Raw genomic sequence first — 14,783 nt, 5'->3', positions numbered from 1 at the left:
TATTTGCCGAACAGGAAGTCAGACCTGTTGCGGATGAAAGAGTCCAGCTGTACCAGCGCCGATACATTTGCACTGTAGAAGATCCGGCCTTCGTAAGGGATATAGGCCTCGTAACCAGGGCTGCTGTCTGGGAGTGCAGACATGGCCAGAAATGAGCCGAGAGAGGTGGAGGAGGGAGGCAGGAGACTGTCAGGGCTAGCAAGTATCCTGGCCATTGTGGAAGTCTGAACTGGTCAATCCTCTAATAAACAACAGAGGAACCTTGGAGACAGATAAAGCCAGGAAAAAAGAAAAGGGGGGCGGGGGGGGGGGCAGAACCATTTGGGCATAGGATAGCTTAAAGAAGCAATAGAGGTTTTACATTTGCCAGAGATACAACTGGTTGTTTCATTTAGAATAATGGCAAAGCCAGGCATTGTTTTTAAGGAACAAAACAAGGAATGTAGGATTCCCATCCCAATACCAAAGAGATCCAAAGGACAGGGTTCAAGCTGGTCCTGGAAAAAAGGAAACAAACGCGGAGACTGGTCCGTAGCGCAGCAGCTGGATATCAGGTAAGCCTCCTCATTAAGAAACTTTCTAACATGACCTGTACGAAGTTACATTTTTATATGTGGCACGTGCATGTACGGAACTAGAGAAGCGCTGTATAGACTGGACAGAGTATGTTTTTCAGTTACCGCATGAACTTACAATTTTGGCACCTGGCAATAGAGCCAGTAGAATGGTAAAATCTGCAATGAAATAAAGAAGAAACAGATAAAAGTCATGAGTCTGAAGACAGTAAGGGACCAGAGGAAGAGAGAGATCAGAAATGAAATAGGACCAGATAGAGATCAAGACAGAAGAGGACAATGAGGGACCCTATAGAAGTTTCACACAGATGCAAAACTGTGATGGACCAAAAAGATGCAGACAGATGAAGGGCAAGGGACCTGAGAGAAATGCAGACAGATTGGAACGATTTGGGTCTAGAGATGCAGGTAGCACAGAACAGGGGGGACCAGAGAGTGCTGTGCAGAGGCAGGAACAGCAATATCAGTATAGTCCACATGCACACATACCCTGGGAGGAAGAGAAGGATATTTCTAAAATGATTCACATCTCTTCAAAAATAATGCTGCAGAATGTTAACAGCTAAGTTTTATAATTTGTATTAATTTGTTTAAGGTATAAACAAGGAGATGGAGATATTGGTAGTGAACTGCAGCTTGGAATGGACAGTTGCAACTAGCCAGTAGCAACAGAGCAGACAATTCAAACCTGCAGGAGCTAGGTAAGGTGTACATGAGCAAAGAAAATGTTTAGGAATTTGTCAGAGAAGCTGCTGACCTTTAGCATTGCAATATGAATCCATAAGATGAAAATGCTGGAGGTTGTCGTTAAACACAAAACTAAGGGGCCAAAAAAAGAGACTTAGTTATATGAGAAGCCTGGGGTACTAGTTAAGTAACAAAGTATAAGAGAGTCATTTGGACAAGCATATATTAACAATGCAAAAAAAATTGCTATTACTAGCATCAGTAGCATGGGATAGTTTTGGGGTACTTGCCAGGTTCTTATGGCCTGGATTGGCCACTGTTGGAAACAGGATGCTGGGCTTGATGGACCCTTGGTCTGACCCAGTATGGCATGTTCTTAATATTAAATTTGCTATTGGTAATAGTGCATTGTATAAGAAGCTGTTTTACATATGAGGGCAGGCTGATAGCCTCACCAGTAATCACAAACTGCACCTTTTTGTAAAAGAGTCACCAGTCAGGGAATGTTGAAAGAATCTAATACTAAGCACACTGGTGTTGATAGTTAGGGGGATGGTGAGGAGGGAGAGAGGTTGTTGGTGTATGGATGTGGGTATAGGCAGATATCTAATGTGCTGGAAACTGAATTGATATAACTAGGATGAGACATATGCTTAATTAACTTTTTACTAAGCTTGCCTATATCTTGTATGCTTCCATATGTTAACTTTATTACTACTTTTATAATTCACATTTTATTAATTTTTCATAAAGCATACATCTTACTCCATACAGAAAAAATGCAAAAGAGATGTAATATCACTAACAAACTCATTAATATAGTTTCCCATTCACAAGAAAACACTGAAAGTTACATCACTTTTTTTCCAAGAGGAAAAAATAAAAACACTGAAGGCCCAGTAATACAAAGGGAGAGAATTGAATAAAAAACAAAAACCAGAAAACAGGCTTAACGGGTACAGTGGGTATTTAAATTACATGATTGTCTTAGGGATCTGTTACCCCCGGGTTGATATTCAAACTCCTGGCATTTAATTATTTCAACTGTTCCGGCAGGGTAAAAACAAAACATTCTTCTTTCCCTCAAACCACACATCTACAAAGGTATTTTAATATAAACGTATAACCCAACAGTAATACTTGTGGTCTCATGATAAGAAATTCCCCCCTCTTTATTTGGGTTGTCCTAGAAAAATCAGGAAATATTCTAACAGCTTGATCATAGAAAGTAAGGGAAATATTTTGGAAGTACCTTTTCATTACTTCACTCACATTTTCTACGACAAAGGACACAAGTAACATTCCACGATTAATGATCTCTGCTGTTGAGTTTTCCAAGAATTGAATCAGATTAGTAAGCTAACTGATTTATCTTTAGCACTAGATACGAAATAGCTCTAGATACGAAATACGCTTTATTCACCATTGGGATTTTTTCAACCACAAATTTTAAATTTTCCAAAAAGAATTTAAGAGTACTGTAGGTGTCCTTTCCCAACACACAAGGAAAATGTAAAAACCTCAGGTTTAAATGCCTGACATGATTTTCCAGGTATTCCAGTCTTCTAGACTGGATTCCATAATCCTTTATCAGCTTGATATTGCAAACCTGAGCTTGAAATGTTGTTTTCTCCACCAAATCAACTCTTATTCAAATCCTTAATCTGGCCTCCCAAATTCAAGTTTAGGGCTTGTATATCTTTAACCAAATTAGCATTTTTATATTGGCCGTCCTTTACTAGCCCACCAAGGCTAGCCGCCAGATCCCAGAGCGCTTCTAGAGTTACCACAGCCGGTTTTGGGGGAAGCTGGTAAAACTCACCCCCTATTCCGACTGCAGCTACTTCAGAAGAGTCCATCGCTTGAACGGCCAAGATCTATCTTTCTTCATCTATAAGGTCCACCGGTGATATTGGTGTTTCAGGCTCCTTCAGCGTTGCTGCAGCCAGCATACTTGAGCAGAGCTGTGGTTCCTCCGCTTCGGTTTCCCCCACCTGCCGCGGAGATGATGTCATCTTTCTGCGCTGCTCCTTGTGTCAGTAGTAGTGACGCTGGTAGCGGTGGAAGCAGACAATCGGGGACTCAGGGTGGGTTCCCCATACAGCGCCGGAGCTCCCTCTACAAGTGCTGAAGCAGAGACAATTTCACCCCATGTGCCGCAAAGGAAGTTATCTATCTCTGCCCAGTAAGTAGGGTTGGCTCTGGGGGAAAAGCACAAACCTTTCCCTTAGGAGGATTTTAAAGGGGCATGGGATAAACACTGTGGAGCCATAAAGTCTAGAGGATGTGAATGAAGAGAAGAGGCAAGGGGTGGCTTGCTTGCGGGAATGACGGCTACTACCTGGAGATTAATATCCTTATTCAATAAACATACACACAGTTAATGCGACTCCAATATTGCTCTATGCTTCAACGGCAAGAGGAAATGTGGAAAAACAGGATTTGCATCCAGAAAAAAGCAGGGGAGTAGCTTGCTTGTTACGGCGGTTACTACCCCAAATCAAATAAGCCTGATACTTCACTTGCAATGCACATCCAGCATAGCTCTCTGCTTCAGTGGCAGAGAGAATGAAGAAAAGATGATTTATATCAGCATCAACCAACAAGGAATGAATTACATAGTCTGGGTAAACAAATAAGCATGGGTGTAGCTTGCTTGTTACGGTGGCTACTACCCCGAATCAATTAAGCATGATATTTGACTTGGAATAAGTATCCATCGCAGCTCACTGCTTCAGCATCAGAGGGAATTAAGTAAAGAGGATTTTTATTCAGACAACCAACAGTGGCTGAATTGCACATGCAGGGTAAACAAATGGGAGTAGCTTGCTTATTACAGCGGTTACTACCCCAAAGCAATTAGCTAGATACTTCACTTAGATGCAGCTCCAGCACTGCTGTCTGCATCGATGGTGGGGGTGGAAGGGAATTGGAACCAAAAAGTTACCAATAAGGGCCCTGACCTCGGCGGTCAGAGTAACAGAGTATGAAAACAAATAGGTGTGAAAGCTTGCTGGGCAGACTGGATGGGCCGTTTGGTCTTATTCTGCCGTCACTTCTATGTTTCTATGACGCATCGTTGGAGGAAATCTATTCACGCCACCATCTTGGGCCAGCTTCAGCCATTTTAAGGGAATTCCCCATAAGTTAACTTTAATAGCAAGATCATAGAGGTACAAGAAAATATTGCAATTAAAGTTTGCTAAAAACTTACAGAGAAAGTTGCTTTTATGTTAAATTATGATTTAAAAGCGAATGTAAGAAAACACAGAGTTCTAAAGTTTCTGGAGGAGATTGATTTAATTTATAGTCTTTCCCGGAGTTAATATCTTAATTCAAGGCTGGTATCCTGCACTTCTAAGAATTATAGATTAGAAGTAGGGCATTTCATTTACAGAGATAGCCACTGCTAACACTGGATAGGCAGGAAGTCAGCACTTGTAAAAATAAAAGGTTGCGATTAAGCATTTCTTAGTTTTGTATGATGCAGGAATGTTGGGAGTAAACACATGAGATTGGAAATCATTCTGTCATACAATAGTCATGCCAGAGTAATGAAGCAGGGTAGTACATGCAGACCTTTTACTAATTTTTGCTAAACTGGCTTGAAAATTGCATGTCCATGAATGCAAGTCAGAAATCAACAACAGTGTAAAGATATCACCTGTTGCTTTGCATTAAACTCACAAGCTGACTAGATTTCCTAATGCATGAGAAATCGTTTCCCATCTTTTATCATTGTACCTTATGGAAGGGCTGAAGGAGCCCAGTCTCGGTAAGCCCATGATAATATGGGTGCCAGGCTGGCTCCTCGCAGGCTGGGTAGTCAGTTCGGGTGGTGGTGGTGGTGGGGGGATTAGGAGATTTAAATTTGAATTGATATACTAGGGCGACCTCGCAGGATCCTGTCGGGTCCTGGTTGATCAACCCGTGTGCATCAATTCCCTTGAACGGCGAGGGGGGGTGGTATAAATGGGGACATTACCTTCATGTCACCTCCTTTTTTTCCTAGAGCGGCCGTCTTGCTCAGTCTCTTGATCCTTTGGTGTTGGGCCTAGGCATGCCTGCTCGCAGTAGGATGTGCCCAGGAGCTGCGGCGCAGGCTCCTGCGGCAGTACATGACTCATTTTCTTCTCGAGGGGCAGTGAGCCGGTCGGGGGGTGAGTCTGTAAGCGCGGTGGTCAGAGTTTCCGCTTCTGCAGGAGGGGGTGATGCAGCTTCCACAGAGCAGGTGTTCCTTCCCTTGTCGGCGATTCCTCGCACTCCAGGGTCTCTCCTGCTTGTCGACACATTGATAGACAGTCACGTGCAAGGCAAGCCACATGATCCTTTTTGTCTCAAGCTAGTTTTAGTGCTGGTGTGGGACCCGGGGTTCCTTCTTTCCTTCCCTGCACTAGTGTGCAGTCTACCGCAGCAAGCAGGATTCTTTTCTCTCCACACTTAGGTTCCATTGCTGGCCACAGATTTAGCTTATTCAGCCAGGCTGGGGTCCTTCCAGGGTGGTCCTTACCAATGTCTGAGTTGCTGCGTGTTCCGCAGGTTCTTCCTAATGTCACAATTTCTATGAGCTCTGCCCCACAACCATTCGCTGGTTTCTCTCCTCCTGTGCATAGTGGGGTTTTATCAAGTGACATTTCCTTGGGGTCTCATTCCTTTGTTAACCCCAAATCCTTTGCTGAATGCTGGGGATTCTGAAGCTCGTGTTGCTTCATCTGCTCCAGTTCTACCTTTGGGAATGAGTGTTTTGCCCATTCCCTCTGGGGAGTGGAGTGCTGCTTCTGTTACTCCGGTTTTTGGTTCATTTGGAGGTACTGGAGCCAATTAGGCCCAGGTTGTGGTGCTCCCAGCAGGGCATATTGTGGGGTCTCTTGGGTTGTTCTGATTCTGCTTTTCAGCCTGGAGTGCAGGGAGTCTCCGATTATCCCAGTCCTTCCACCTTGAGAGGATCAAGGTCTGATGTCTTCAATCGCTGGTCTCTGCTTTGGGCCCTGCTGTTCCTGCATGTCCTGCTGAGCCTCAAGTTCCGCATGGCACCATTGCTCCTGGTGAGTTTTTGGTAGTGCGTGATCCTGTCTCTCAGCTGGTGCTGTTCCATTTTCTCTTAATACCCTTCCAGTTACTGACGTGTCCCAGCCTTCTAATGTGCCTTTGTTCTCTGGGTTAGTGGTAGGTGGTGATGGTCAGGGTATTGTTTCTGGGGGGCTTTGTGGCCCGGCCCTTGCTGAGTTGGGTGGGGCGGTGGGTTCTGGTGAGGTGGTTACTAGTGCATCTAGCTTAGCGGGAGGCAGTGGCACTAAGGAGTCCATTCAGGCTGGTGACAAGGTTGAGGTCAAGGTAGGAGGTGGCAAGAAGAAACGCAAAGTCTAGTTCATCCGACTCCAGTTTCTCTTCCTCCTCCTTGTCTGGGTATCGAGGGGGTTCTGTTAGTCAGTCTGCCCATGTGGGGGACAAGGGGGCTCTGGCACTAGTGGCTCTTACTGAGCTTTGGGAGGAGGTTTCACACACAGGAAAAATTAAGAAATGTAAATATATTGATATCTTCCGTTTGTTAGAGGATAGACGGGGTAAGCGTCCTAGTAAAAAGAGGAATAAAATCGGATTGCTTCCCTGGCGTCGAGGTCAAGGTCCCTAGGACTATTCTTAATTGGATTCGGTGTTTCCTTAGACTGGCTAGTGTAGTGGGTCATTATGACCCATCACAGTACGGTGCCTTGTTAACTTATGCCGACACCATCATCGGAGCTCACAAGGATTATGAAGGTTGGGTTTGGCTCAACTACGATGAGCGCTTCCATGATAGGATGGTGGGTAATAGGTCTATTTGTTGGGGTACCCAGGATGTTAGTTTCTGGCTAAAGCAGATGACTAATAAAGCACACCCCTCTGGCCTTCCTACTTTGGGGCCACGTGGACGTTCTGCGTCTGGGGTTCCCTTACAGCAGAGCCGGCCCTTTCATGGGCAAGGTGACGGTGCTGGTCAAGGGAAGCCTCCAATTGGGTTGTCTGATGTCTGTTGGCACTTTAACAGATCAGGATGCCTTTTTCCCAGACTGTAAATTTAAACACCTCTGTTCTATCTGCGCCTCCAATCACCCTGCCGTAAAATGCCCCTGGAAAGCAGGTTCTAGTCCTTCTGCTGCTCCCAAGTAATTTTGCTTTGGATAAGGCTCCCACCCTTATTTTAGTTGCTGGTATGGTTCCTTGGCTAGATGCATATCCTAAGCGTCCGTGACAGCTTTACTTTCAGTTTTCATATTCCTTAATGTTGGTATAAAATTGAAGGTACGAGTTTCAATTCAGTTTCGGTCAGTAGGTTAGAGTCAGTGGTCTTTCAGAAGTTGTTGGAAGAGATTGCCTTAGGCAGGATTGTTGGACCTTTTCTGGAACCCCCTTTTCCCGTCGATAGCAGGGCTGAATTAGCCATGCTGTCTGGGAGTGTCTCGCGACTGGTCAGTAGGCGGAGTTCTCAGTTAGTACAGAGTTTTGAACTCTGTACGGCTGCACGGTGAGCTTCCTGCCCGATTGCCTTGTTTCCTCAGTCTCTTTTTTTCCACAAGCAGTCTGCACGTGGGGTTTTTCTCCTAGTCTCTGAAGAGATTTTTTCTTAAAATTGTTTTTTCTTCATTTCTTCTGGGCAGTGATGGCTCCTAAGCCATCTGGATTTAAGTACTGCCAATGCGGTAAAATTATGTCCATTACAGATGGACATAATTACTGCTACATATGTTTGGGACCGGAACATGACCAAGTCTCATGCCGGGACTGTGGTCGTATGTCCCCCCGAGCCCAGAGGAAGCGCGCAGAAAAAATTGCCCGGCTAACGACATCCTCCACATAGTCTTCGCCGGGACCAAAAAAGATGCTGTCTAAAAGGCCTGCTTCGCTAGAGGGTACCTCAGCCAGGTCGGTTATACCATCAGAGCCATTGAAGGGAGTTGAGGCCGCAACTCCTCTTTCACAAAAATCCCCTCATGAGTCACTCTGGTTTCAGTTTACTAAACCCATTCGCTCTCGCTCCTCAACACCAAAAAAGTCGGGAACCAAAAAATTAAATCGGCCGAAGCAGAACGGTGCATTGGAGCAGAGATGTGCGTACGGAGCATCAGCGCACAGATCGGCGCCCGAGGCCTCGGCGCACAGCTACGCGCACAAAACATCAGCACACAGCTCAGATGACGCATCGGCGCACAATGGTGCACACATCACATCGGCGCACAACGGTGCACGCAACGACACATACAAAACATCTGCGCACGGGTTGGCACACAAAGGCGCATCTAAGCGCACAGTGCCGATACCACATGACGCATCGAAGCAACACGACTCAAAACGGATGAAACTATCGATTCAACCTCGAAGTCCGACGCATTTGACACCACTCAATGCAGTCTTCACTACTAAGTCAGGAACATCTTAAAAAGTCACAAAAAACTAAGCATGTAACATCTTCAAAACCTTGTGAGACAGATTCTGACCAACAGGTGGAACTAGTCTCCGTCCATGACACTGCCATATCTAGCAAGGTTTTGATTCTGATGGATCTTTTTAGTAGACCACAATCCCCTCAGCTTCTCCATAACTCAGGCCTGCCTCCTCAAGACGAGCTCATATTAGCAATGCCTTCAGGAACAGGTCAATTTCCAGGACCTTCACAACCTATCGCATCTAAGGCGATGTTGCAAATTTCGCAGGCATTGAATACTTTTTTCCAAGATCTAAACATGGCACATGCTCAGCCTCCGCTTGTGCCTTCTCAACCTTCAACTCCATTACTTCCATCTCAGCTGTCGGAACCATCTCCAATTCCAGATCGACCAGATACTCCAGACTCACCATGGACATAGTCGCCTGGTTCATCTACAGGGTTCCCATCTGATCCTCCAGAAGGTCTTCCGTAACCTTGTTCCCCTCCTATGCAAAGTTCATCGAGAAAGTGGGCTCTCTATTAAATATCGAGATGAGAAAGATCCCTGATCCTAGGTCAGAGGTGTTAGAATACTGAAAATATTTGAAATGCCTCCAGAACCAACAGCTCTACCACTACATACAGTGCTTTGTGAAATGTGGGACAAACCCTTTACTACCGCAGCCTCAAGGAAAACGGACTTAAAGTACCCTATGCGTAATTCCACAGTTTATGATTCCACACAGCTACCACACAATTCAATAGTAATGGAATCTGCTCTATCAAAGGCAAAAAGGTCAACACTACATTCAAATTCACCACCAGGGAAAGACCATAAGTCTATGGACGACTTTGGCCGTAAGATATACCATTCTTCCATGTTAGCAACAAAAATTCATCAGTTTTACGTAATCCAGTATTTATTTGAATGTCTTCAGAGGTTACGTCCCTCATGTTTAACCTCTGAAAATACTCTACCACAACCTTTTACTGATGGAAGAAGGGTTTTGCCATCAAATTCAGTCTGTCTATGAGTCCTTTGAGTCTTCCGCAAGATCCTCGGCTATGGCTATAGCGGCAAGACGGATGGCATGGTTGAGAGCAAGTGCAATTAGAGAGGACATACCGTGCCTGGGTGACAATCTTTTTGGTGAAAAATTTGGGGAAAACGTTACTCTTCTTAAAGAACAGTGTGTTGTTTAGGAGAGTTGTGGGTGGATCCTTGGACCTGTAGCAGATGACTACGCCCCCGGGGGAAGATCCCGAGAGGGACCACTGGTCAGGCTCAGAGTATGGAGACAGACACACACTAGTTCTTTTATTGGACAGTATACTGAACCACCAGAGGTGGCAGTAGTGAGCTGGAATGCCCGGCTGGGCTGTAGTCCCTCAGATACTGGAACAGCAATCCCTGGAGGCTGAGCTGTAGAGAAACTGAAATATAGTGAGTAGGCAGGGTATGCAGAGTTCATGTACTGAACCAGATGGTAACACTCACACAATGTCTCATAGAAGCCCAGAAGCTGGAATGTATAGGCCCTCGAGGAGCGAGTACCTGGTTCCAGGGAAAGCTCTGAGAGAGCAATGGTAACTCACTGATATAGTTGGCAGTGATGACTTCCAGGCAGAAGAGAGTACCGAGTAAGTCTGGAAACGAGGGCCCTTGAGGAGCGAGTACCATTTCCAGACTGTCACCTGAAAAACAAAGGAGAGAGAGAGAGGCCATCAAGGAACGGGTACACCTGGTAAGTCCAAGGAGACAGAGTAGCCCTATCCCTTGCTAACTCGCCGTGTTAGCAAATTCTAAGATCTTATATATCCGTCGCTGGTGACGTCATCTTCAGGGGACGCCCCCGATGTTCGCGCCATCGCCGGTACTTCAGTTGGGGCCATGCCGCGCGCCCACCCCTAGGCCTCCAAGAAACATGGCGGTTTACAGCGTCCAGCCGGTCTGGGGACGCCGGAGGACTTAGACAGAAGAACGCCGCGGCAGCCAAAGAGGGAGGTGCCAAAGAGGTAAAGAGGGCGGAGAGGGCATCGGGAACCAACAGACAGTACTGCTGTGCTATCACTCACATTTCCAACGGACCCCCATTTCAGGAAGAAGCCCTACTCAAGGGTACCCTTCAAACCATACAATAACTATCGATCACAGAATTATTCCCACCAAAGATACCAACCTCAGGCTCATCGTCAAAGGCCACAAAAGCAAACACCAGCACCTCCTCAAAAACAGGCTTCATCTTTTTGAGCTATCCCGAGCCACCTCCACCACCTTACATAGGAAGTCGCCTTCACCTTTTTTTATACCAATTGGGAGGCGATTACTTTGGATGTTTGGGTGCTGAACATCATAAGGGAGGGCTATCGAACAAATTTTGTTACACTCCTGGGTCTCCCTCATATTCCCGTTCCCAAAAATACATCAACCCACTCACTGTACCTTCAAGAACAGTTACAAAATCTACAAAGCCAGAAATCCATTCAAAGAATTACAAAGGCACAGGAAAATCAGGGGGTTCTACTCACATTATTTTCTCATTCCAAAAAAAGTCCGGAGATCCTCAACCAATCTCAAAAAAACTCATTCAAAAAGAAAAATTCAAGATGACGTCTCTCAAGACTATTCTCTCTCTCCTACAACCCAACAACTGGCTATGTTCCATAGACTTGAAGGATGCATACTCCCATGCACCCTTCTTCCTGACAATACCTTTGCTTTCAAGCTCAGAGCAATCACTATCAATACAAGGTTCTACCCTTTGGCCTGTCCTCAGCCCCAAGAGTGTTCACAAAATGTTTAGCAGTGGTGGTGGCTCACCTCAGACAACTGTCGATCCAGATTTTTCCCTATCTGGACGATTGGCTTTTAGTAGCCTCGGATCGGCCTACTCTACGCACTCACATGTTCCAAACAAACAATCAACTGTCTGCAGACATTGGGCTTCATGATCAATTACGAAGAGTCCAACCTGCAACCGACCCAAACGCTACAGTTCATTGGAGCGCTCCTCGATTCAACACAGAGAGCATACCTCCCACAGGACAGAATTCAAACTCTATCCTCACTAGCTCGACGTCTGTGCAACCGATCACATACCTCGGCATGTCAAATCCTCCAGCTACTGGGTCATATGGCGGCAGCTATCCATGTGGTTCCCTACACAAGACTACATATGCGCCGCCTACAGTGGGGACTACTTACTTTGAGTTGTTTTAGTTCCTTTGTGCATTGGGTTACTGAGCAGTCTGCAGGCGTGGGCAGCATTGTTCACTATTTGGAAGATTTTCTTTTTGTGGGTCTGGCTGCCTCCATTGTCTGTGCTCACCTTATGGATACCTTTTTCACAATAGCCAGTCATTTTGGAATCCTGATTGCCTTGAATAAGACTGAGGGCCCTACCACTTGTTTGGTGTTTTTAGGCATTGAATTAGATTCTGTGGCTATAGTATCTCGCTTACTTATTGTTAAAGTGCAGCAGTTTAGAGCTCTTGTGGCCGATGCGCTCTGGGCTAAGAAAATCACACTTCTTTAGATGCAATCCCTAGTGGGCAGTTTAAATTTCGCTTGCCGTCACCACCATATTCAGATTACATGGTGAATTCGCGAAGATCTTAAGGTTTGGGATGCCTTTTTGGGTGGTTTTAACAGTGTTTCCATTTGGCAGTCTGATTTGCTCTCGAATGTGGCGGGCAGCAACGGTTTTGGCATCTGACAAGGGGCATGGTGTGCTGCTGCATGGCTGGATGCTTGGGTTTTAGTGGGTTCAACAAGGAATATTACTTTTTTGGAGCTCTTTCCCATTGTGGTTGCTCTTGTCATTTGGGGTGATTGGTTACGAGACAAGAAAGTGGTATTTTGGTGCGATAACTTGGGAGTAGTCCAGGTTATCAACAATTTGTCAGCCAAGTGTGTTCTAGTGGTTGTCTTTGCTTACAGTTGAATGCAATGGCTTCTGCATGGCATGTTCCTGACGCTCTCTCTTGTTTTTAAGTGGGAGCAGTTTTGGAGGCTGGCACCGAGCTCAGACTTGGAATGTGCTGTCGTCCCAGATTTCCTCTGGAGTTATGGAGTCCCAGAGCGTGGAATATGTTGAGGTAATCTGTGGCAGCGTCAACATGGACTTCATATCTGAGTGGGTGTTAAGGTTTTGAGATTCTTGACTGCTCATGGTTGGTCCTGGGGCCTGGTTTTGGATGAGCTGTTCTCAGACTACATTACGACCTCTAAAGAGGTGGGTTTGTCAAAGTCTTCTGTTGCCACTCACGTTACAGAATTTTCCTTTAAGGCTCATGGTTGGGGGAAGTCCTTCTGATAGCTGTTTGGTCAGATGTTTGTTGACGGGGTGGTTACGTGGTTTGCCACAGTTCATTGATGGTAGGATACCCCTTACACATGACATTTTATTGCAGATGTGGGAGTGCCTCCCAGATATTTGTTTTTCCCCTCTCGAGCTTTGCTTGTTCTGGACTGCTTTTGTGTTAACCTTTTTTGGGGCATTACGGGTGGGTGAACTGGTCGATCATTCTGGGTCCTGTAGCGATCATACTGGTTTGAGCGTGGCAATTGTTTTCTTGGAGGGTGATGGACTGCGTTTAAAAATCCACCTCTTCAAGATAGATCAGTCTGGGACTGGTGCCTGGATGGTCCTGTCTGGCATTTTTGGGCTAGCAACCTTTCCCACGTGCATACTTGTAGGACACACAGACAGGTAGCATCCCCTTCTTCGTTCATGCTGATTGCTCCCCGTTACCAGTTTGGCATGGTTTTGCATAAAGTTTTGATGGCTCTAGGTTTGGGCGGTGGACGTTATGGTACTCATTCTTTCTGCATTGGTGCAGCTACTTCAGTGGCCGATTCTGGCTTGCCCAGTGGCATTATTCACTGTATTGGCCGTTGGAATTCCAGGGCGATCGCCACGTATATGCGGTCTGACAGAGTAGCTTACATGCTATTCGGCATGCTTGCTGCATTCATTTTTTTTCTGTTTTCCAGATTCACAACCATGCGAGCGAAGAGTGTGGCTGATTGAGCCCAAACCACATAAGAATGGCCATCGATGGGCAGCAAAATGACCCTCATCTTGGTTTGGCATGGTGTGCACATGACATGGATTGGGTTTCGCGGGATGCAATGGAACCAGTTACTCCCTCTCATGCAGTCCTCGTTATCCAAATGGGCCCCTCCAGAGGTTCTGCTGGTTCACCTGGGCACCAACGACTTGGCTGATTGGTCCGGTCGCCAACTATTGGATGCTGTGTGGAAGGATCTGGCCGTGTTATCGTCATGGCTGCCTGAAACAACCTTGCTTTGGTCATTCTTCCGAGGCCTGTCTGCTTAGATTTGAGGATTTGGGGTCATAGTAGAGCCAAATTAAATAAGCAGATAGGTTCCTGGTTGATTGCGCATGGTGGGGTTCATGTTACACATAATTGGTCTTGGGATGCCTGTTCCGGTCTTTACGGCAGGGACGGGGTTCACCTTTCTGGTGTGGGTAACGATTTATTCATCAATGTTATTCAGGAGGCCTTGCAATATGTCTTTCATCTTGCTTAGGCCACATCTTTGTGGGGGTGTTAGTGGGCAGAGTGGATTTTGGCCATCCGGCCCCCTCCCTTTGGCGGAGTTACCAGAGCCATGGTGCTTTTGGGGCGGGGCTGAGAGCAAGGAATCTGCTAGGTGGCGGTTCTGGTTTGAGTTCCATGTAACTGGGTTCAGCACATGGTTGGGACCTCTTGCTGGGCTGTGGTGGGGGTCCCTGTCAGCGGCGGGATGCCGCTGGTTATACAGGTTTGGTGGCCTGTGAAGGGATCATCTTGGGGCGAGGCGGATGATTCATTGGGGTGGGTATTTGTGTTGATTTTGTTGACTCTGGTGATTGTATGTTTAATAAAGCTGTGGCCTTCTTTGACTTCCAATTTGCTGTGTCTGAACATTATTTTGGTGACAGTGTTATTGTAAGGAGCCCAGGGAGAGGAGCCATAAGTCCTGGCTGCACATATTATCTGCTCCTTTGTTTCCAAAATTCATTAGGACACTGTGAATGGATTGTTTGCTAGAATTTGGGCCTGATGGCTCCAGCTGTTTCATCTCACAAGTAGCTGTTAATTGCTTT

General features: G+C 46.0%; 1 long non-coding RNA gene across 1 annotated transcript; it reads left to right on the top strand.

The window, feature by feature from the left end:
- The first annotated feature begins 318 nt into the window (after window positions 1-318).
- On the top strand, window positions 319-14,539 carry LOC115084139. The gene is made up of 3 exons (XR_003854479.1): window positions 319-554; window positions 1,171-1,276; window positions 13,664-14,539. It is a non-coding gene; the product is annotated as an uncharacterized LOC115084139 (long non-coding RNA).
- The last annotated feature ends 244 nt before the right edge of the window (window positions 14,540-14,783 follow it).

Source organism: Rhinatrema bivittatum, chromosome 1 (genome assembly GCF_901001135.1).
Source record: "Rhinatrema bivittatum chromosome 1, aRhiBiv1.1, whole genome shotgun sequence".
Lineage (NCBI taxonomy): Eukaryota > Metazoa > Chordata > Amphibia > Gymnophiona > Rhinatrematidae > Rhinatrema > Rhinatrema bivittatum.
This window is presented reverse-complemented; position numbering and strand designations above follow the sequence as displayed.